This window comes from Coenobita brevimanus, chromosome 86 (genome assembly GCF_032717465.1).
Source record: "Coenobita brevimanus isolate Jiangsu-jjx chromosome 86, ASM3271746v2, whole genome shotgun sequence".
Classification (NCBI taxonomy): Eukaryota; Metazoa; Arthropoda; class Malacostraca; order Decapoda; family Coenobitidae; genus Coenobita; species Coenobita brevimanus.
This window is the reverse complement of record NC_137039.1, coordinates 22990091-23013231: the sequence shown is the minus strand read 5'-3', so window position 1 is coordinate 23013231 and position 23141 is coordinate 22990091. Positions and strand designations below refer to the sequence as shown.

The 23141-nt window shown below is 42.5% G+C and overlaps 1 non-coding gene across 1 annotated transcript; it reads left to right on the top strand.

The window, feature by feature from the left end:
- Nucleotides 1-21627: 21627 nt before the first annotated feature.
- On the top strand, nt 21628-21746 carry LOC145410878 (5S ribosomal RNA). The gene has a single exon (XR_013899330.1). It is a non-coding gene; the product is annotated as a 5S ribosomal RNA (ribosomal RNA).
- The last annotated feature ends 1395 nt before the right edge of the window (nt 21747-23141 follow it).

Sequence of the window (23141 nt, the reverse complement as noted above, 5' to 3'; positions counted from 1 at the left end):
CTTGTGGAATGCACAAACAGAGTGCTTAGCTAGAAATGCCAAAGCGGTGTGTGAGGTCACGAGACTAACAACTAAGAAGAGAGGTATGCAACTCTGCGAGATAAAGAAGTTGAAAGGGCATGGAGGAAAAAACGAAATGGCCAGAGTGAATGCATGAGAGAGGTTCAAATGAATGAAGGCAGGAATACAATGAGAGATGGAAGCAGGCAACCAGACTAATAATAAGGAGATTAGAGGAGGTAAATGATAATCTTGGAGGAAAAATGAATGCAGATTACACTGAACATAGGAAACTGTTCTGAGGAGAGATGAAAAAATGTGGGAGAGAGGATGAAGAAAAGTGTGAAAGTGTGAGGGATAAAAGCAAAAGAATGCTAGTGAATGGAACTGAAGTAAGGGGCACATGAAAAGAATATTATGAAAGGCCAATGAATGGAAATGATGAGAGCAGAGCAGTTATAAACACAAGTAGTTTCAGTAGTGTGCTGAGAAGGAACATAGTGCCAGGAAATGTGACACTGGCAAAAGTGAAAAATGCTGTGATGCAGCTCAAAAATGAGAAAGCAGCATGTGATAAGGTGTATGAACAGATAATTAAATGCTGTGGACAGAGCAGAATGAGGTGGCTGTTAGATATATGTAACACAACTGGGATATTATTTTTTAGTAACAGACCAGAGGAAAGAAAACCAAATGAATTAAAAAAATAAATAAATATACCAGATTACAGGTGTCCTTCATTCATATAAAATCTGTAACAGTTGGACTTGAACAGCTGTAAGCTGAAGGGGGGGGAAACCACTCTGGGGAAATGAGTTCCAAAGAGATGCAGTTGGGAATGAAATACTTCTGATAGGCAGAAGTTCCGCAATATGGCAGTGTGACAGTCCAGTCATGAGCGTCACCAGATGCCCGTGTGGCGTGGGTAAAGGCATGGAGAGGTGGCACTTTGGATGCAACTTCATCTAAGCATTTGCCGTAAAAGTATCTATAAAATAATGCAAGGGAGGCAACATTCCTTCTTACTTGCAGGGGAGGTAGTTCACTTGTAATTGATGGATTATTAACAATTCTAACAGCTTTATTCTGAATTTTGTCTAGTTGTTTTAGTGCAACCTCTCCACATTCATTCCACACGGGTTAACAGTATTCCTGCTAAGAGTGCACATGACTTATAAATTATAACTAGCTGCTCATCAGTGAAGAAGTTAAGGACTCTGTACAATATTCCAGGTTTCTTTAAGGTGATTTTATCATGCGATCTAACATGAGAGGTCCAGCTGCCGGCGCTGTTAAGTGAAACACCGAGAATTTCAACACCACACAATCACACGCTGCCATCACAACAACAGACACCATACCCTCAAACAAACAACAAGCAAACACTCTCATCAATCACTTTTCACAAGTCAGCCATCTAACCCCCCATCCAGAAGACCGACGTATCATCAGACGTAAGAGACAGTTCCCCACAGACCCAGACTACACACTTTTCACTTACAACCAGACAAAGCATATCATTAACAACCTCAAGCACTCATCTGCCTGTGGACTAGACAACATAAGCAACATTCACCTTAAACACCTGGGACCACAAGGCATACAAGCACTCACCAACATATCAAACTACAGCTACTCACACAACATAATACCCAACATCTGAAAGCATGGCAATATCATCACCATCCCTAAACCCAACAAAGACCCCACGTTACCCTCCTCACATCGCCCCATCACACTCCTCTGCACCCCCTCTAAAGTCACTGAACGACTGATACTACAACTAGTCACACCTCACATTCCCCTAGCCCAGTCACAACATGGCTTTAGGCCACTACACTCCACAAATACCCTTCTTACAGACCTTACACAGAGTTTTCGATGGCACGCATTCAGCTAGGCCACCACACAGAACACTCCTAGTCACACAAGACATTAGCAAAGCTTTTGATGCCATCCCCCGCCACAACTTTGCCATTGCACTTGACATCTCAAAGGCTTTCGATCGAGTCTGGCATAAATCTTTAATTTCCAAACTGCCCTCCTACGGTTTCTATCCTTCTATCTGTGCCTTCATCGCTAGCTTCCTTTCTGGTTGTTCTATAGCCACTGTTGTAGACGGCCATCGTTCTTCTCCAAGATCTATCAACAGTGGTGTTCCTCAGGGCTCTGTCCTATCACCAACTCTCTTCTTTTTATTCATCAATGATCTTCTAAGCTGTACATCTAACCCTATCCACTCATACGCTGATGACTCCACTCTTCACCTTTCCATTCGGTTCCTGCAACGCCCATCTCAACAGTTACTTCAACAAACAAGGGATGAGGCTATGGCACACCTAATGTCTGACTTGGCTCGTATCTCTGACTGGGGTAAAAATAATATGGTTGTTTTTAATGCATCTAAGACTCAGTTCTTACACCTATCAACCCAACAAAATCTTCCACAGGCATACCCACTAATGTTTAATAATATTCAGCTTAATCCTGCATCATCCTTGAATATGCTTGGGGTTTCATTTACTCGGGACTTATCTTGGAAAGATCATATTACATCTCTTGTAAAATCTGCTTCCAAGAGATTGGGTGTGCCTAGCCGACTCCGCTCTTTCTTTACCCCTGCACAATTGTTGACTTTATACAGGGGTTTTATCCACCCCTGTGTGGAGTACAACTCTCATGTGTGGGGAGGCTCCCCACATACAGCTCTTCTCAACAGGGTGGAGTCAAAGGCTTTTCGTCTCATTAACTCTCCTCCTCTTACTGACTCCCTTCAACCTCTGTCCTTCGCCGCACTGTTGCATCTTTATCTCTTTTCTATCGCTACTTTAATGGTCACTGCTCCTCTGAACTGTCTGCTTGCATTCCTCCACCTCTACGAAGGGCGCGTAGCACCCGTCTGGGAGCAAACTCTCATCCCTTTTCTGTCCAACTCTCTAATGCAAAAGTTAACTGTTACTCCCAGTCTTTCAGTTATGCAACAGGTCAACTCTGGAACTGTCTCCCTCTGTCTGTATTTCCTGCTGCCTATGATCTCCAGTCTTTCAAACGCAGTGTGTCCAGGCATCTCAAAATGATCGGATCTTGAATTTGGCTCTCTATTGTATTTTGTTTTTCTCTTGGAGGGAACTGTTACTGCAGGCTCATGGCCTTTGGTTCCTTCTTCCTCGCAAAAAAAAAAAAAAAAAAAAAAAAAAAAAAAAATCAACACAAACATGCACAATAACACAAAAAGATGGCTGGCAAACTACTTAGCAGGCAGATGTGCATACGTAACATTTGCCGGTCAGTCTTCTAACATCATAAACTTCACAAACGGCATCCCCCCAAGGATCTGTTTTGTCCCCTACACTCTTTAATCTATACATGCATGACATACCCACATCCCACACACCACAGATACACATAGCTTCCTATGCAGATGATATAACACTTACATGTACACACCAAAACTCAAACATAGCTGCACACATCATTCAACCTTACCTCAACACACTACACGAATGGTTCACCACAAACAGGCTCAAAATAGCCCCAGCCAAATCTACAGTGACTCCTCTCACAAACTGGACATCAGAACACAGTCACATCCCACACCTCGCCATAAACAACACTCCCCTACCACACACACACACACACACACACACACACAAAATCCTTGGTGTAACATACAATACATCAATGTCATTCAAACAACACATCACAAACATTAAAAATAAAATAACACCAAGACTCAATGCTTTGAAGTCACTTGCCCATACAACATTCGGACACAACAAAGAAACCACCACCACAGTATATAAACAATACATATGTTCAGTGATGAATTATGCAAGCCCTGCCTGGGCTTCTAACCTGACCAAAACACACTACAACACTCTACAGACCATACAGAACAAGGCCCTAAAAATAATCACAGGCTGCACAGCTACTACACCCACAGACCACCTACATCAAGAAACCAAAGTCCTCAAGGTCAAGGATCACCTAGACATGAGAGGCACCCAGTTTCTTGCTGCAGCCTCCACAAACCCACAACATCCACTACAGCACATGGCAGCACAGCCACCCACACCAAGGAACATCAAAACAACACCCAGCACATGATCTCTATCTATCTATTGCCAGACGCCTCAATCCCGTTTGGGGTGGCCACAAACAAATCGCCTTCAAGTCGCCCTGTCCCCAGCCATTTCACTCCCCTGCTCCCAACTCACACCCCCCTCTCTCATATACCTCTCCACCCCATCCCTCCATCTCATCCTCGGCCTCCCCCTCCCTCTTCCCCCCTCCACCTCACTCACATACACTCTCTTCGTCAGTCTTTCACCCTCCATCCTCTCCACATGGCCAAACCACCTCAGTGTGTTCCTCATAACGCTTCCTATCACATCCACATCAACACCACAACGCTCCTTTATATCCTCATTCGTCAGCCTGTCTCTCCATGTGACTCCACAGGCTCCTCTTAAATAACTCATTTCCACTGCTCTCACTCTTGACTTGTGTCCCTCCAACAACGTCCAAGCTTCACTTCCATACGTTAGAGTTGGTATCACAATACTGTCATGTAGTAACTTTTTCACTTCCATGCTCACTTCCTTGTTTCTTATCACTGCTTTCAAAGAACCAGCAACCTTTCTTCCCTGCTGTACACGATACCATGCACAAATACTGTCATCTCTCCCCCCTCGCCCCCCTCAGGCCAGCTTCCAGAAGCATATCCACACTCACATCACTCGCTGCTCCATCCAGTCACTTAAAGACAACACACAGCTGCATGCACGGCCTCCTGACATCCACCCTTTTGAATCCTATCTTCCTCGTGAGGACAGGGTCCACCTGGCCATGCTGAGATGTGGGCACCATCCAGCCCTCTTAAGCTACCAGAAGAGGCTGGATGACTCCATTGCTGATGCCTGTCCAGGATGCAACACAGCACCACATACTATTAAGCACATTATGGAAGACCATTGCACACAATCACCTACACCAACAACACAACATACACTCTTTGAGAGCTCTGTGGGAAAGCCCGGTCTCGGCTATGGCCTTCCTAAGGGAATCGGGGCTGTTCGGCCAGCCTGCCTAGGGAACAACTACTACTACTACTACTACACTCTTAGAGATAGGAATATTAGTATCATTTATGGTAAGAAAAGAATCAGGCAATATCTGTCTATTAGTACACTGTATATGTTTGGTTTTACTAGTAATAAATGTGACAATGTTATTTTGTCCCCATTCAGTAATCTTAGATAAGTCTTGATATATGGAGATTGCAGTACCAAGTTGTAAGTTAGAGATATTGAACTTTGTGAATAGGTGTTTAAGTGTGAATGACCTGTGAAGTGTTGAGTCATCTGCATATGAATGGATGGGATTACAGGTGACGGATAAGAGATCATTAATATGAATTAAGAATATGGTTGGAGCCATCATTAATCAAGTGGAAACTGGAATATACAACATCTACTTTCTGTCACAGAGATATGAAAAAATCAGAGGAACAGAAGACATTAGTCCACTACAAGGGAGTTTGGATAGCAGGGAATGGTGCCACACTCTGTCAAAAGCTTAAGAAATATCAAGGGCAACTGCATGAGTTTCTCCATGCTGGTCAATCGACTGATGGACGACATGAGTCAGGAGACTGAGTATATCACTAGTGAATCTTTTGTGATGAAAACAATACTGTCCATCACTAATTAAGTTGTTGGATTCAAGATGTTTAACAATGTGCTTATTAATTACAATCTCAAATATCTTACCAAAAGAAGACATGATAGCTGTTGGTCTGTAGTCAGAGGGGTAAGAGGAACTTCCTTTCTTTGGAAGTGGGTGGATACTGGCTTCTTTCCAAGAATCAGGGAATGAAGAAGTACGTCTACATAGTCTGAATAATTTTGCCAGAATAGGAACAAGCCCTGGGGAACATTTTTTCAAAACAACTGGAGGAATTCCATTTGGACCTGAAGCTTTGTTGGTTGGTAAATTGTCTAAGATCGATTTTACATAAAGTACCTAGAGTCGAGTTCTATAGTACAGGGATGTTCTGGCTGACTAAAAAAATTACTGGCAAATGTATTGCCATGGATGTTTTCTTTACCACATGGGTGATTTGTAATGTTACCATCTGAATATTTTAGAGGGGGAATGGGTAATGACTTGTTAAAGTTAGTGAAAGATTTGGGAGTTGATCAGAATATTCTATTGTTATTAGGACTTTATTAATTTTGATGCTTGGTTGTGAAGAAAGTTTGATTTAGCAACATTTATTGCTGCTTTTGCATGGTTTCAAGCAATTCTAAACTGACTAAACGATTCAGATGTTTTTTATTTTAGGTAAGAGGTATATGCTAATGACTTTTCTTTTGGGCTGTTGCTCTAGCACAAATACTATCAAACCATTTTGGGGAGTCTGATCTTTTGGTGAACTGTTGACATGGTATGAACAATTCCATACCAGCTTGTATTAAGTCATTAATGTGAGACCGGATAGAACTGATGTGCCTGGAGAAGAAAGGCTGCCAAAGAATATCAGCAAGATAATTTCTGAATCCATCTCAGTCTGCCCTATCAAACTGCCATCTGGTCACCCTAACAGGTTCAGAATGGGGAGGTTTGGGGGAACTGACTAATGAAACTTTGATTAGATTGTGGTCGGAGGATCCAAGTAGTGACAGTACTTCCATCCTGTATTCATCTGGATTAACTGTCAAGAACAAATCTAAGAGATAGGCATTATGGTCAGGATTATTGGGTGTTCTGGTTGGTTGTTTTACCAACAGCATGTGGTTAAACGATTCTGCGAACAGCTCGCACTCTAGACCAGCATCGTCAGCCCTGGCAAAATGCAATAACCACTGTACAATATGAACATTAAAATCACCCAAAATGGTAATTTCAGTGCTAAGGGTGAGGTTAAATTTAGCCAACTGTGTGGATATGGAGTCAAATACACTGGGTTCTGAAGAAGCATTGGGGGAATGACAAACTACACAGATATATTTGGTAATACTATACTCGTATTCATCATGTTTACAACATTAAAATATTTTGTTACCAGTGATTGACCATTGTAAATGCAGAAAGAATATATCCATCCATCCACCCATCATCCAATCCTACGTTGCTGCATGAGGAGCGTAGGAGCCTGGGGTAAGGCAAGTTGGTCCTGACATTTCAGATGAGAGTGACCAGCCTCACTCATCCCTGAGTGGCATTACATGAGCAATCAACCCCAACCACTCTTTGGATATAAACCTTCACCAATTCAATCCAACTGGAGCACCGTAATTACCCATTAAACCACCAGGTGCCAAAATCTGGTTATATGGTTACCACCCAGTGTAGTAAATGGTTTCCTAGTGTACAGGAAACCATTTGGCATGTCACTCAGTGTAGTCACCCACAGGCAGAAGGAAGAGGAAAGAATGAAGGAAAGAAAGACAGAAGAGGATGGAAGGAAAGAAGGAGGGAGGAGAGGAAAGGGCAGACACCTGACAGCAGCACTACATTGAGTGAGTGGATGGTGAGTGCCCCCACCTACCACAAAGAAAGAATATAAAGTAAAATAAAACAACAATAACCGATTAAACCTAAGTTGGTTTTCATCGAAACTGTCACATTATCACAACTGTGGAGTTATTCAGCCTAAATAAGTCACACACTTTCCCTACAATGGACAGGAAAAAAGGTGTTCATGCATGCCAACTTTGTGGAAGTTTTCAGCAAGCAAACCAAGAGCTGTCATTCCATCAATTTCCCAGCAAAAAATATTATTGGTTTAAATATGTGGCATATCTATTTTTGTTCACCAACATACACTGATATTGAAGGAAGATATTACCACTGGGAATGAGTACGTCAAGTATATACAGTAATCCTTCCACTATCCGAAGTAATAGAGCCAAAGGCACGTCCGGAAAGTGGTCCTGTCCGGATAGTGAGCACCAGCCTCCTGGACTGGTACTTATAGACCCTAACCCAGCCTAACTTTGAAAGCCACCTAAATAACTCCCTACCGGACATGCATAGCACCTATTCAAACCTATTTAAGTCCCTATTCACACCAATAATGGATATGAAGCATGAAATAAATGAAAAGGAACCAAAGAATGAGGAATTAGAAGTGACTGTACCTCAGCCAGGGTACTTACATCACGTTTGTGGCTGCTTTTCTAAGGTTTTGGCAGTGGTGAAAATGCTCTTGAAGCACATACAGTAATCCAGTGTTGTGCTGCACTTAATTCTTTGCACTGTGATTTATAATTGTTTAACACTGCACATTGTTCTTAACTGCACCACTGCAGTTCTAACCGCCAGATAAACTGCCAATTTGCACTCCACAGTTGATCCTTTGCACTCTAAGTTCAAATTTCTTAACACTGCACAACATTGTAAATTCCCATGTGGTCTAAAGGCGAGGTATTGCAGTATATTCACTGTTTATTCACAAAAAACGAGCACGTGTGGTTTCCAGTGTCTATTCACAATTGAAGTTAGAGAGTAACTGTTGATGTCGGAGAAACAGAGTTGCCAGATCGCAATGGCCACATTACCAATCTCCTCAACTTTCATTACCAAATTTAACTTTTCATTACCAAATTTGTAAATCTATCTATCTATTGCCAGACGCCTCAATCCCGTTTGGGGTGGCCACAAACAAATCGCCTCCAAGTCGCCCTGTCCCCCGCCATTTCACTGCCCTGCTCCCAGCTCACACCCCCCTCTCTCATATACTTCTCCACCCCATCCCTCCATCTCATCCTCGGCCTCCCCCTCCCTCTTCCCCCCTCCACCTCACTCACATACACTCTCTTCGTCAGTAAAGCTAGCATTTATTCTTCACTAATTATATATTTTCTATTCTATTCTATAGCCTGACGCCCTAATCCCGCAAAGGGTGGCCGCAGACAAAACACCTCCAAGTCGCTCTGTCGCCCACCATCCGATTACACCTCCCCCCAACTCACCCCCCCCCTCCCTTATATACCTCTCAACTCCATCCCTCCACCTCATCCTCGGTCTACCTCTCCCTCTCCCTCCCCCCACCTCACCCACATACACCCTCTTAGTCAGTCTTTCATTCTCCATTCTCTCCACATGTCCAAACCACCTCAGTGTATTTCTCCTAATCTTCTCAACCACATCCACATCCACCCCACAGCGTTCCTTCACTTCTTCATTCGTCAACCAGTCCCTCCACGTCACTCCACAAGCTCCTCTCAAGTAACTCATTTCCACTGCTCTCACTCTTGACTTGTTCCCCTCTTGTAAGGTCCATGCCTCGGTTCCATACATATACATATACATGTGGAAATATATGTAATCACTCTCCTTATAATTAACACCATGTTGATTATTTTCACGCTATGTACGGTAGCACATTAATCAGAGAGAGCAAACAATCCACCATCTCCATCCTGTGTATCCTCATACATGTGAAAAATCCGATGGTAATGAATTTTTCTGATTCATTACAAAACGAATTTTTCATTACCAAATTGGCCCACATTTGGTAATGAAAAATAACAAACGGCAACCCTGACAGGGAAGGGGGGAGGGGGGAGGAAGGAAGGGGTGAAGGGGCCATGGTGTAAGCAGCTGTTTAGCGCCGCGCAGCAATTTCAAATTATGGGTGGGAAAAAATTCGGATTTGGGGGGGATTTTCTTCTTTTTTTGGCCATTTTCGGTTCCAATGGTCCAGGCCCACAATGTCCAGTAAGTGGGCGTCCGGAAAGTAGAGGGATTACTGTATTTGCAAGCTGTTTACGTGTTCTTTGATACTGGTGATGGCTGTTATGCTATTTGCATCATACTGTCTGAAATGCATCAGTTGTTTTCATTATGAACAAACAAACAAAATAAATGCTTCCTGAACTCCTTTTGCTAGACTGTTGACTGTGTTTATCTACATTTACTCAAATTATACATGAAGTATACTAACAGTATGATGGTGAATGTGAATAAATTGGGTATGAAAAACACATGGTTCATTATCACTTGGTGGTAGGTGGGGGTGTTTGCCAACCACTCACTTGACGTAGTGCTGCTCTCAGTTTTTTGCCCTTTCCTCTCCTCCATCCTTCTTTCCTTCTATCCTCTTCTGTCTTTCTTTCTTCGTCCTTCTGCCTACGGGTGACTTAACACTCCCTCTTCTGTCTTTCTTTCCTTCATTGTTTCCTCTTCCTTCTGCCTGTGGATGACTCTGCACTAATTGACAAGCCAGATGGTTTCCTGTACACCAGGAAACCATTTACAGTAAACCCTCATTATACAATGGGGTTCCGTTCCTGAAAACCCCATCGTAAAGCAATCCATCGTATAGCAATCCCATTATAACATGGAGTTAATGGGGATACGTTCCCAGACGTGCCTAAACTCTCACATACACACACCTTAGCACTCACATACATGAAATATCCTTATGTTTAAACATTTAAAGTAACACATTAATAGTGAATAAAGAGAAAAAAGCATGAAAACTACAGTATACAGTAGATCTTACCTTTACTGAAGTAAGCAACAGTTGTTTATGTGGTTCCTAGACAATTCGCCATGAAGTCGACAATTCGTTGTCATAATATGGACGTTCCCCGTCAGGACAATTCCCCGTCATTCTATAAACATACTTATTACTGATTAACTGATACTTTAATAACTAATTCTCAGGGGGATCTATCAAAGTCTATTTTCATTCAATAGCATTGGCTTTGGATATCATTTGTAAGTTGCACTTTTAGACAATATTTAACTTGTCTCTACCTTGCTGTAGTTGACTTTGAATTATGTTCTAGCATCACCCACAGCTGTTTTCATTAATTTCCATTGGTACTACAACATCCTGGGTATATTTTAAAACGACTTTGAAGAGGTACAAGTACAGTACTTAAAAACTAGTGTACTTCCTAAATAAACGACGGGGAATCATCCTGACGACGAAAAGTCCCGATGGCGAATTGTCTTGTCATTGTTGTGATGGCGAATTGACTTGATGGCGAAATATCCCGAAACATTTATACAGACGTAACATGAAGATTATTTGTATAATTCCAAAGTATGTCGATCGTTCACTTAAGGTAATTAGGCATTTATATAAATGCCAATGTCTCGTATGTAGCCTTATGCTAAGATGAAAGATCGATCATAAATCAGCTGATTCACGTTTCAATATATTATTATTTTTCATTTAATGCCCATGATTTGACGCCACATGTTACATTTACTATATAAACAATAAACCACCATCACTTTTATAACTTACATAATTAAAAAACTGGTGTACTTGCTAAATAAACTGATACGTAAATAAATGATGGGGAATCGTCCTGATGGCGAATTGTCCCTACTCGGCCTCACAGTCACAGGGACTCACAGCCCTCACTCATCAATGTCAGAACTGCCTGGCTGGGCAGGGCTAGCTAATGAGGCTGGACTGGTGGACAAGTGTGTGTGGTCTAATGCCGACAGTGTGAGGACGTTTTTGTTGCGTTTGCACATTCGCTGTTCACTGAGCCGCGGATGATCCATCGTTGTTGCAAATCGTTCCCACTGTATAGTGGGCATAGGGTACTAAAATTTTGACATTGTATAAGCGAAACATCGTACAATGAGGCATTGTATAATGAGGGTTTACTGTACTACACTGAATGGTAACCATATAACCAAATTATGGCACCTGGTGGTTTGGTGAGTATTAACCCCTTAACCGCGGGGCGTCACTTTCGTGACGCTTGGGAGCAAGGGATCATACCGCGGGGCGTCGCTTTTGTGATTCTGTGTTATTTTGAATTCACCCGGGCTTCCAAGTGGGGGCTTGTATCATCTATCAGTACTGCCGATGTCCAACACTAGTCAGCACTCCTAATCTCATCTGTACTCCCATCCATTGTTGACAATTTACCATTTCTCCCCGTTCTTGACTCCCCTCCCTACCCCCCCTCCATTACCCTATCCTCTCTCCTGCCCAGCCATGCTACGCTAAGTAAATCTTCCCTGGAATTTTTCACTGATTTCATCCATTGAAATATGCCCTATGTCGTATTCTTATACCAAATAATATATACAAGAAAGAAATAAGGTAAGTGAGAGTGCCATACACCTGGAATTGGCTAATTTTCACCTGACAACACCTCACGTGCACTCGTTCGCTAATTTTCGCTGTTTTTTTCCCCTTGAAATATGCCGTATAATCTATTTTCGTAATAAATATACATGTAAGTAGGGAAGGGAGAAGCCTAAGTGATATTTACATTCACCTGGAACTACCTAATTTATAATGTATTGTCTAGATTTCCTGCCAATCATATCAGTGCTACACAAAGCTGTTTCAAGATTTAACATTGGTAGCTCTGATTATATATCTCCTAAGTAGGCCTCTAATCTATTTTCGTAATAAATATACATGTAAGGAGGGAAGGGAGAAGCCTGAGTGATATTTACATTCACCTGGAACTACCAAATTTATAATGTATTGTCTAGATTTCCTGCCAATCATATCAGTGCTAAACTTAGCTGTTTCAAGAGCTACGTTGGTAGTGCTGAATAACCCTCAAGTAGGCCTCAACCCCTGCTGGCCCTCCTAGCAGTTCTCTCTCAGATTCCGAAGAGGAGGTACGGCTCATCCTCTTGCTGACTTCAGGGCCTTTTTTCACCCCCATGCAAGGGCCCTGTGACCTTTACCCCCTACTAAACCACGTGTGGAAAGAGGTAAAGGGCTGACAATTGATAAAAGAGTGACTACGATCTTTCTATTGAGTAAAACAGTGCAAGTGGAATTGTAAATAATGTGTAAATAATGTGTAAACAGCAAGTGAAAGTAATGAATGTAAATATACGTGAACAATGGAAAATAGTTTTATAAGTTACTTCAAGTGACAGTGCATAACACAGTGTAAATAAAATAGAAATGTAAATAACGTAAATAAAATAGAGAACGTAAATAGAAATGTAAATGAGTAGTATTATAAGAATACGAGTATATACCCTAGGAGTAATGAAAGTGAAAGGTTCACTATAGCATGTCTGAATACTATGAGTTATGAGAGTGAAGATGAAAGTGACATTCACTCTCAATGCCAGTATACAGGACGAGAAAGTGAATGCTACGTATTTTACTGAAAGAAATTGAATCCCTACAGTGGCAATAAACTAATACTACTGAAGGAAACTTGTGGATAAAGACTGTAGATATATATAAGTGTTATGTAGTTATAGAAATATAAAGTGTGAGGGGTTTTATGAATAATAAATGACAGAGTACCAAGAGCGAACTAGCGGAAGTGCGGCGGTCAGACGCGCTCATAATTTTCATTGCTTTCACAGTGGTTTTTTTTTTGGAGTATGGATCCCAAACTACTTGAAAATCATAGAGTAGTATTTATAGTGTTTATATCTGGCTGTGGTAATCATATTACGGGTTGTCGGGAACTGTAAAGTGGAGACTTCGTTACCCAACTTCAGAGGTCTCCACAAGTCCTACGGTAACTGACGAAGGCTCAAAAACATTCCATGGAGAAAGCTGAAGGTATGTGCCATAAGCATATTTAATTTTAATATTCTGGGACTAATAACTGATTTTTGGTAAATATTTTTTGAGAGTCTGTCGGAGCCCGAATAACCCCGCGGCACACGCAAAACATCGGTAAACATGCCCGCGGTGTAGGGGTTAAGGCGCTCCAATGGGATTGAGCCGGTGCAGGTTTATATCCAAGGGATGGTTGGGGTTTATTGCTCACATAATGCCACTCAGGGCTGAGTGAGGTTGGTCACTCTCATCTTAAATGTAAGGACCAACTTGCCTAGCCCCAGGATCCTACGCTCCTCATGGGGCAATGTAGGACTGGATGATGGATGGATAGATTCTTTATCACTATCACTGTACATGCCCAAGAGCAAGAGGAGTGGGGAAACTGACATAAAGTTATAAACATGTACGAATCTCAGTCTGCAGGAAAATGGTTCTCATAGGTACAGTAAAATATCAGGTAAATATACAGTAGTGTGAACACATGTACCATATTAGTAACCTTTGCTGCAGTCCTACTGAAAAATATATTTACCAAGAAATTAGGTCAGCCAAGGAAACATACAGTTGGTGGAATGCATATAAGAAATTATGATAAGATATACAGATACAGTATTACCTGACAAGATGTTACTTTAAAAAAATCTTACCAGTAGAACAATTTGAGACTGATCATGGGCCAGATGGTAAATTTGCAGCACCTTGTACTGTCTATGTTAAGCTGAGACGTCCCGTCGACGTATGGGTACGTTGCAACATCTTGCATTTGCCAGTCCCTTCGACATACTGGTACGTTTTACAATTGCAAGGTCCCTAATTTGCACAATTTTCAATTTTCGCGCGTGATTTTTCGTATGTATACACGGTACACCTTCCTCTATTCCTCTACAAGATGCCAAGCAGGGACAATGCCTTACACCACATAACCTTCCCCCTCCCCGCACGCCACTGTCTCGGCAATTCACCTGTTACCAGTGACCTGGCCAATAAAGACATTCAGGGCCACAGTGATTCCCCAATCGATGACAATGTGGAGGACAAAGTTTACATAGCATTAGAGGAAGAAACAGTCAGAAATGATGATCAGGTAATGTGGCAAAAGAAGGTCAGGAATGGTGATGAGTTAGCGAGTGAAACAATGCTTATAATGCCTATATTACTGTTTGAAAACCAATATACTCTCATACTACATATAAATTTGTACCAAATAAATAAATAAATACCGTTTAGGAGTGGTGTGGAATAGTTATCCTCCCACAGAACTCGTTTTCTTTGCAGCCAGCCTGATAGAAAACCCTGTAAGGTAAGGAGGTACTCCTGCCTGTATCGAGTATTTTAAACCTCAGGTAAGCGATTTCTCTATGAATTTTTGATGTTTCTCATCAAAAGCAGAGGTTTTAGCCCCCCCCCCCCAAAAAAAAAAAAAAAAAAAAAAAAAAAAAAAAACCAAAAATGGTCGGGACTGGGGGGGTGTCGGAGGTGTGAAAGTGGTCGGGACGTGACGGGTTAAATACCTAACTGATGATGAGAAGCAATGCTGTGGATGTAAATAATTTTTGATTGCCTTAATACTGACTCCAATAAAAATCTGGTGTACAGTTTGTGGTAACTGCTTTATAGCTGATAGGAATATGAGTTTTTAGGGTAGGTGAGCAAACACAAAGTACAGAATTTGAAATGTACTCTATGTGTTACAATTATACATACTGTACTGGGTATGTGTCATATGTAATGTGGTTGTGTCCCAAAAACCATTACATCCCCTATATATTGATAAACTCTCTCCAGTGGTTTCACTGAAGCAAAATTTAATGATGCTGGAAAGTACTGAAACTGCATGGATTGTAACACTCAAGGATATGGCCTGGTTAAGTAGTGAGTTGGAGGTAGCTGATACAAATACAGTATGTCCAAAAAATTACATTACAACTTACAACAGAATCTAACATGAACCTTTTTTGTCAGTATAACTCACAGAGGGTTTTTCTTTTTCTTTTCCCCCTTAATTCTCTCCAAAAAGGAGAGTACCGGCATGTTTTCAACCCCATTTGTATATTTGTTAGTTTGTTAGCAGGATTACTCTAAACTAAAACAGAGATTTGGACCAAATTTGGAGGGCAGATAACCCATGTTCCAGACAACAATCAATTAACTTTTTGTTTGTTTGTCTGTTAGCAGGATTACTCAAAAACTAAGAGATTTGGACCAAATTCGGTGGGCAGACAGCCCATGTTCCAGGAAACAATCGATTAACTTTTGGGACCAATCCGGATTGCACTGCAGATTCTGGATCCGGAAACACTTTTTGCAAAACTCTAAAGAATGATGAGAAAACCTAACCCACTATGAAGAGTGGTTTGGAAATTACGTTACCCTTGTTGGTCAGATGTGCTCCACTGAGTGCCCCTCTAGTTAGCAATACATTGGATACCTTTGTTTTCTTTTTATTCCTTAATTAGTAATGCACTGGATACCTTTGAGATCTGGCTGAGTGCTGATGCTACATAATGTGATTTCATGTGACATGAACTGGGTTCTTACATGTAATGCATTAAAATAGAAATGGAGCAAACTATGGACAGCTCAAGCTTTAGAACTTAAGTCAAAAGTGTTAATTTGTATTTCCAACCATTTCATACTCATATACACTGTGGAAATATTGTATTAGAGTGATATTTAGGAATACAATACCCAAAACAGACTGGCAACAAATGAGTTGCCAGAGGTGGTGGTAACAATGTAGAATTGTATATCACTGGAAAACTAATTACTGGGTACACTGCTGTGCACTGTATGAAATGGCTAAAGGATAAACATATTCCATGCCTCTACGATACACATCCAAAGAGGAAGTGGATACTGAGAAATTGTCCACCAACTATGAAACAGAGCATTTAACTATTAACAAAAATATTTACCGGCTACAAAAGTCCAGATAAATTGTCGATAACTAGTTATATTACAACGATAGCTAAGCATACACAATGTGGGAGTGCTTGGCAAAATGCTGGCGTAAAGTTGAAATATGTAAGTCACCCACACGACGTTCTCTCTTCACCATGTTGACTTTGCTGACGCTCACGTAGAGATGGCACTACTTACCAAAGCAAGCGCCTCTTGCTCTGTATGGTTTTCTTTTTTTTCTCTCTTTTTTTTTTTTTATCGTCTTTGGTTGCTACAAGGCCGCCTTCGGCGCTCTTGTTCAAACACGTGCAAGCATTCATAACAGCCTGTTCATCGACCTACTATTTTTGTTCCCGGTATTCCTAAAGGGTAAACATACGATTTATCTGAAGCAGTAGAAGCACCTTACCAAATCAGTTCTTCTTCATAGTCTGATATATTTTCTGATTATATCTGGGGTGGTAAATAAACGTTCCATGCGAAATTTATTTCCCCCGTTGTTTTTATCCATTTTGCTGTCAACTCGTCGGATTTGTCAAGCGTGATGGCGGAGGTGTCCTAACCCATAGACCTACTGTATGTGTTTAACTAAACCTACCCCACTGTACCTAATAATTTAATCTTACCTAACCTAATCCAGGATCCAGTTGGGAAACGAAAACCACCTCTGAGTACGTTCATTTCATTCATTCATTGCCAGATGCCATGTATCCCAAACGGGGTGGCCAAGGGCTTAGAGTTAATTGTTTTACAGGGAGGGGCACTAATCCTCCACCAACCCCACTTGACACGGCACAAAATCGTAGATAAAGCTTAATGAACGTGATGATAAATTTTTCAACAGAAAATGGTAATTTACCACTTGAAAATAGTCAGGAAAATACAGAAAACGAACTGGAGGAATATGAATTGAATTGGTAAGGTTCCTCTCCTGCCTCAAATAAAGGGATTTATTCCCTGAACTAGGCAGCTATGGCCATATAGCCCCGCTAGGGTACAGAAGTGTGCTACCACTCCTGGCACGGCAGTCCTGGGCGAGGCTCGAACTTGCAATCCCCCGATCACGACTCCGATGCTCTACCATTGAGCCACTGTGCCCCCTGCCTCAAATAAAGCGTACGTTTATCTCCGAAAGTTAGGGTGATTCTTCCTGTGATGGCTCTTTATAAAACTTCTGCAGACTATAGGTGTTAAGAAGATGTAACATTAAGTAGAGCTGATAAAATGAAAACTGGGTAAACTGGAAATTGGTGTTATAGCAGGAAAGCTTGTGCATGAATTTGGTATCTCCATGTACATTGTATGACACGTAAAGAAAAATGAATATTAGGCAGCTTGCTTTAATGTGTGCTAATACAGCAAGTGTGGTGAAAGTAAAAGAAAAATCTAAAATTGGCATCGGACGAGAATCTAACTTGAACAGGCTGTTTTTAAAAACGTTATGTACAGCAGTGATTATGAGGAATGGTATGCGAGTACAGTACAGTTATTTAATAAACTAAGGAGGGGTTAGTTAACATTCGGTAAGACCCACCACTTCCTTTCGTTGTATAATTATGTACTCTCACCTGCCTACCCTGTGAAAGTCACGAGTGCTCTATACGCACTGCCACTCACCACACAGTCCACCCACCAGTAAACCTGTAGTCACCACAACGCAATTTTGTAATTTCTTATCACATGATTTCATTGCTGATGATTACTGTACTTGACAAATATAAGTTTAAATAAATGCTAACAAACTCTGATGGACAAACTGTAATTCTTAGCACTTACATGAAAAACATCTGTGAACACTGAGTCTGGCGGGCAAGGCGCTGGAATGGTTACCATAGCAATCCCCTCTACACATTGCCAAGGTGAAAGGGGAGTTGCTCCTTACCATAGGACAGTCAGCAGCCCACCAGCGTGTTTTTTTCTTTGGGTACACTTAGCCATCCCGTTATATTGGCACGTCGGAGCGAGTTAGCGAGAAATGAATTGGCACCGTTGCACCTTTGCTCGGGAATGGCTTAAACAATTCAACTAATAAAACAAAAAGAAAAGAATATAAAAAAAGCAGTTTTCTGACACTCAACTAACCTAACCTAACCAACTTAGGTCTAATCTAATGCTAACCTATCATAATACCTGTTATGCTACATGTTCTGGGGTCGACTTATCGTCCTTTTAACACGAGCTACTGATCGGGAGTTTCCTTTGGAGACCATGTCTAGAGTATACAAGAGGAACAGGGCATAAAAACTTGGGCCAACCAACCTTACACGTATGTTACCTCAATTACAACTTAGGACAGAATACAATATTAATATTATACACTGAACAGGTAAGGGGACAAAATAAGATTGGTGGACTCTGGTCCGGGTTGCTATGGTCTTCGGCTGCTCACAGGTGTCGTCCGGGTGTGGGAGGGATCTCATCAGCTGTGCCCTCCCACAGGAGGCACGGACTACTGCCAGGGGCTGGGGCGTCCAGAGTGGGTTGCTGGGCAGCATGGAGGGAGGCCCTTCCTTAGTCGGGCCCCAGTGGAGAGGGCAGCCCTCTGGACTGAGGCCGAACAGGGCGAGCAGGCGGGCTTGCCTTTGCCTGCTCCTGGTGGAGGACCGCTTGCCAATGGGGCTAGGGAGGTCGTGCCCCGGAGTCCTGGGGAAGCCCTTGGATGCCTGGGGGCTATGGTATCTTTCGGGTCAAGTCACCGTCAGGAGCTGCCTGTGGCGTCCCATCCCCATGGAGTCCAATAGTGAGGGGCATCACCAGGGTGCTGGCAGCGGGGCACGGACTCCCAGGCTTACGACAAGGCCTCACCAGATCTCCAGCTGCTACTCTGCCTGAGAACTGCTCCTGTGGGGAGAGAGAGAAGGGTGTCCCGCTCAGCCTCTAGGTGGGTGGTGAGGAAAGCAAGGGACATCCTCCGTGAGGGTAGTTGCAAGGGCAATGGATGAGGGACGTACGGTGGCCGATCCCTCCCCGACGTGGACGGTGGCCACCATCGCAGTTCCACATGCCCCTGAGACAGCAGGTGAAGGGCATACGGAGGCTGTCCCTTCCCCGGTGCGGATGGTGGCTGTCACCGCGGTCCTGCTCCCTATGGGGGTGGCAGATGAAGGACATATGGTGGCCGATCCTTCCCCAGTGCGGACGGTGGCCATCAGCACAGTTCTGCCCTTCTCTGGGGCCACAGCAGGGAGAAGTACGGTGGCTGATTTCCCCCCGGTGCGGACGGTGGCTGTCACCGCAGTGCTGCTCCCAGGAGTGGCTGCAGGTGAAGGGCATAGGGTGGCCATTCCTTCCCCACTGCGGACGGTGGCCGTCACCGCAGTCCTGCAGGGGGTAGCACTGAACAGTGTATGGTGGCCGACTCTTCCCCAACACAGACGGTGGCCGTCGTCGCGGTGCTGCCTGGGACTGTATTTCTACAAGACCCACCTCGATCCAGAAGAGAGCTGGCCCGGCTGGAGAGTAGTCTGCCAGGGTGGCGTTCCTGCTCCTGGCTCCATTGAGGAGAAGAGGGGCCCAAGGTAGTAGGGGACATTGGCCCATCTTGAATGGGCCTTACGGTGGCATGCCCTATGCGCCCTGTGGTGTCCCCCTGGGGTGGGTGTTTCGACACCCAGTCCCTGGCTCCTCCATGGGGTGGGTATTGCACCATCCCTACCGTGATCTCCCGCTGGGGTGGGTATTTCAATACCTTATTTTGTTTGGGGGGGTGATAAAGGTGCAACGTTGCTGAGTCTTCTCACCAGGACCCAGAAGAAAATGCAACCCGCCACATTCAACTTGACAACATAATGCAAAAGTTTTTCATTCTATTATGAAACATTTGCAAGCCATTGATGCTTTACATTATTCTGCTTCAATATGTTCTAAAACAGATGTAATAGAGTGGTCAGTGCCTTTTATTATGTGTATCTAGGGCAAAGCGAGTGCATGCCCTGTTGGTTCTTCCACCAACGAAACATGTCAGCAGTAACAAAGTCCACCACAAAACATTTTTTTTTTTTCTTTTTTTTTTACAGTACTTCACAGTAGCTCATTTACGTAAAGATGGGTATGAAAATAATGCAATGTATAATGATGTTTATGTTATTTTCAAAACCTACATGGGCATACAGTACTAATCGTAATTTATAATGTAGTTTCTTGCCATGCCCTTACCTGTACATTAGAAAACACTAAAAATTTTGTTCAGTTATTCTTGTATCCCTTCATTTTGTCATTATGCAGGTGTGTGTATTTACCTATTTGTTACCAATTTGTAGTATACAGGAACTGAGCGATGCTCGTGTTGTCCTGTCTCCATATCCACATTTATCTAGTCTACCTTTACACACATGAATGTTTTTCTCCTGCACCACCTTTTCGTCTAAGTCGTTCCAAATACTTACGTATTTGCCCAATATACCTAATTGTGATACACACAAAATATGCTATGCTCGTGGGTTCCCATCACTGTATCTCAGTAAGTCAAATTTAGCTTTAAACTCGTTTAAGTTTTTAGACTGGACGATCTCTTTGTCCAGGCTATTCCATAAGTCTATACTTCTGTGTGTGTGTGTGTGTGTGTATATATATATATATATATATATATACACAGCAAGCTCGCCCCCAACGCGTGGGTTTCGTTCCTAACATGGCGCGTTCGGCGCGAAACCGCTTAAATTTCAACTACTCCTTATTTTGCTCCCTAGATCTCCTAAACATGGTCTTTTGCTGTTATCTGCCATTGGTAATCAATATGAAGCACTTTAAGTGGTTAGAAGGTTTATTTAATGTTATAACTTACAAATACAGCACTGCACAGCAAAACTTTAACATACCAATACGTAAACACAAGGCAACATTCCAATGCCAAAACCAATCGGCGTCGGAATATTGCCTTGTGTTTACGTATTTGTATATTGAAGTTTTGCTGTGCAGTACTGTATTTGTAAGTTATAACATTAAATAAACCTTCTAACCACTTAAAGTGCTTCATATTGATTACCAATGGCAGATAACAGCAACCTACCACGTTTAGGGAGTCTAGGGAGCAAAATGGTTTCGGGACTATTCACTGTCAAGCCAGTTTGCCGTCACAACAATAACAAGACAACATAGACTTTGATGGATCCCCCTGAAATATAGTTATTAAAGTATTGATTAATTAATAAGTATATTTATAAAAGTATTGATTAATTAATATGAGTATAATTATAGACGGCCATACCACGTTGAGTACACCGCTTCCCATCCGATCAGCGAAGTTAAGCAACGTTGGGTCTGGTTAGTACTTGGATGGGTGACCGCCTGGGAACACCAGATGCTGTTGGCATCCCTACGTGTCAAGTGGGGTTGGTGGAGGATTAGTGCCCCTCCCTGTAAAACAATTAACTCTAAGCCCTTGGCCACCTCGTCTGGGATACATGGCGTCTGGCAATGAATGAATGAATGAATGAATAATTATAGAATGACGGGGAATCATCCAGGGTGCGAATTGTCCTGACGGGGAATAGACATGATGGCGAATTGTCTTGGAACCCACCAATCGTGTGTAATCTATAAATCAGGTTAACTGGTTACAAGGCTTTATTTAATGCTTTAACTTTCTTTAAGTGCTTTAACTTACAATTGCATACCAGAATAGTAAATATTTAACTTACAATTACAGTACTGTGGAAAAGCAGTACAGTAAATATTTAACACAAATAAAAAAGGTAATATTCTGATGCCTATCAGAAAACTGGTTATAAGACTTTATTTCTTACTTGAACGTTATTTAATAATACTTTAACTTGCACATAAACTTACCAGAACAGTACTGTTGGTGTGCATCAGGGGTCAGTCTTGAGTCCCATGTTGTTTATCATGGTACTTGAAGCCCCTTCACGTGACTTTAGAAACGGACTCCCGTGGGAGTTGTTGTATGCTGATGATTTGGTGTTGATTGCAGAGAATGAAAGGGAGGCGGAGGAAAGGTTTAGGAAGTGGAGAGATGGTATGGGGCAAAAGGGTTTAAGGGTAAATGCAGATAAAACAAAAGTGATGATATTTAGGGTTGGTGGCGGTACTGTCAAAGATGAGGGAGAGTGGCCATGTGCAGTTTGCCACAAGGGCGTGGGAAGTAATTCCATCTTGTGAGGTGTGTGTGATAAATGGGTGCATAAGAGATGTAGTGGTATCAGAGGTAGACTGCGAGATAATGCTGATTTTATGTGTACGGCGTGCCGGGGTGAGCAGGTGGAGATTGTCAGACGTGAAAGGATTGAACTTGCTGGTGAATCTCTTCAGTGTGTAGAAGAGTTTTGTTATTTGGGAGACATGTTGTGTGCCGGAGGTGGGGCTGGAGCTAGCTCTGTGGCTAGGGTGAGAAGTGGTTGGAAGAAGTTCAGGGAGCTCTTGCCTCTCCTGACATTGAGAGGGTTCTCCCTACGTGCTAAGGGGTCTTTGTAAGCAGCATGTGTTAGGAGTGTAATGCTGTATGGCAGTGAGACCTGGGCAGTGAAGGAGGAAGATATTCGCCGGCTCAGATGTACAGAAATGACAATGATTAGGTGGATGTGCAGTGCATCCCTGTGTCCAAGGCCTGGAGGGGCTGCGTTTACAATGGAAGAGTTGAGAGGTAGGATGGGACTGGAGTGTATTGGTGTTGTGATGAGGATAGGTAGATTGAGGTGGTTTGGACATGTGGAGAGGATGGGGGATGATAATTGGGTGAGGAAGGTGAGAA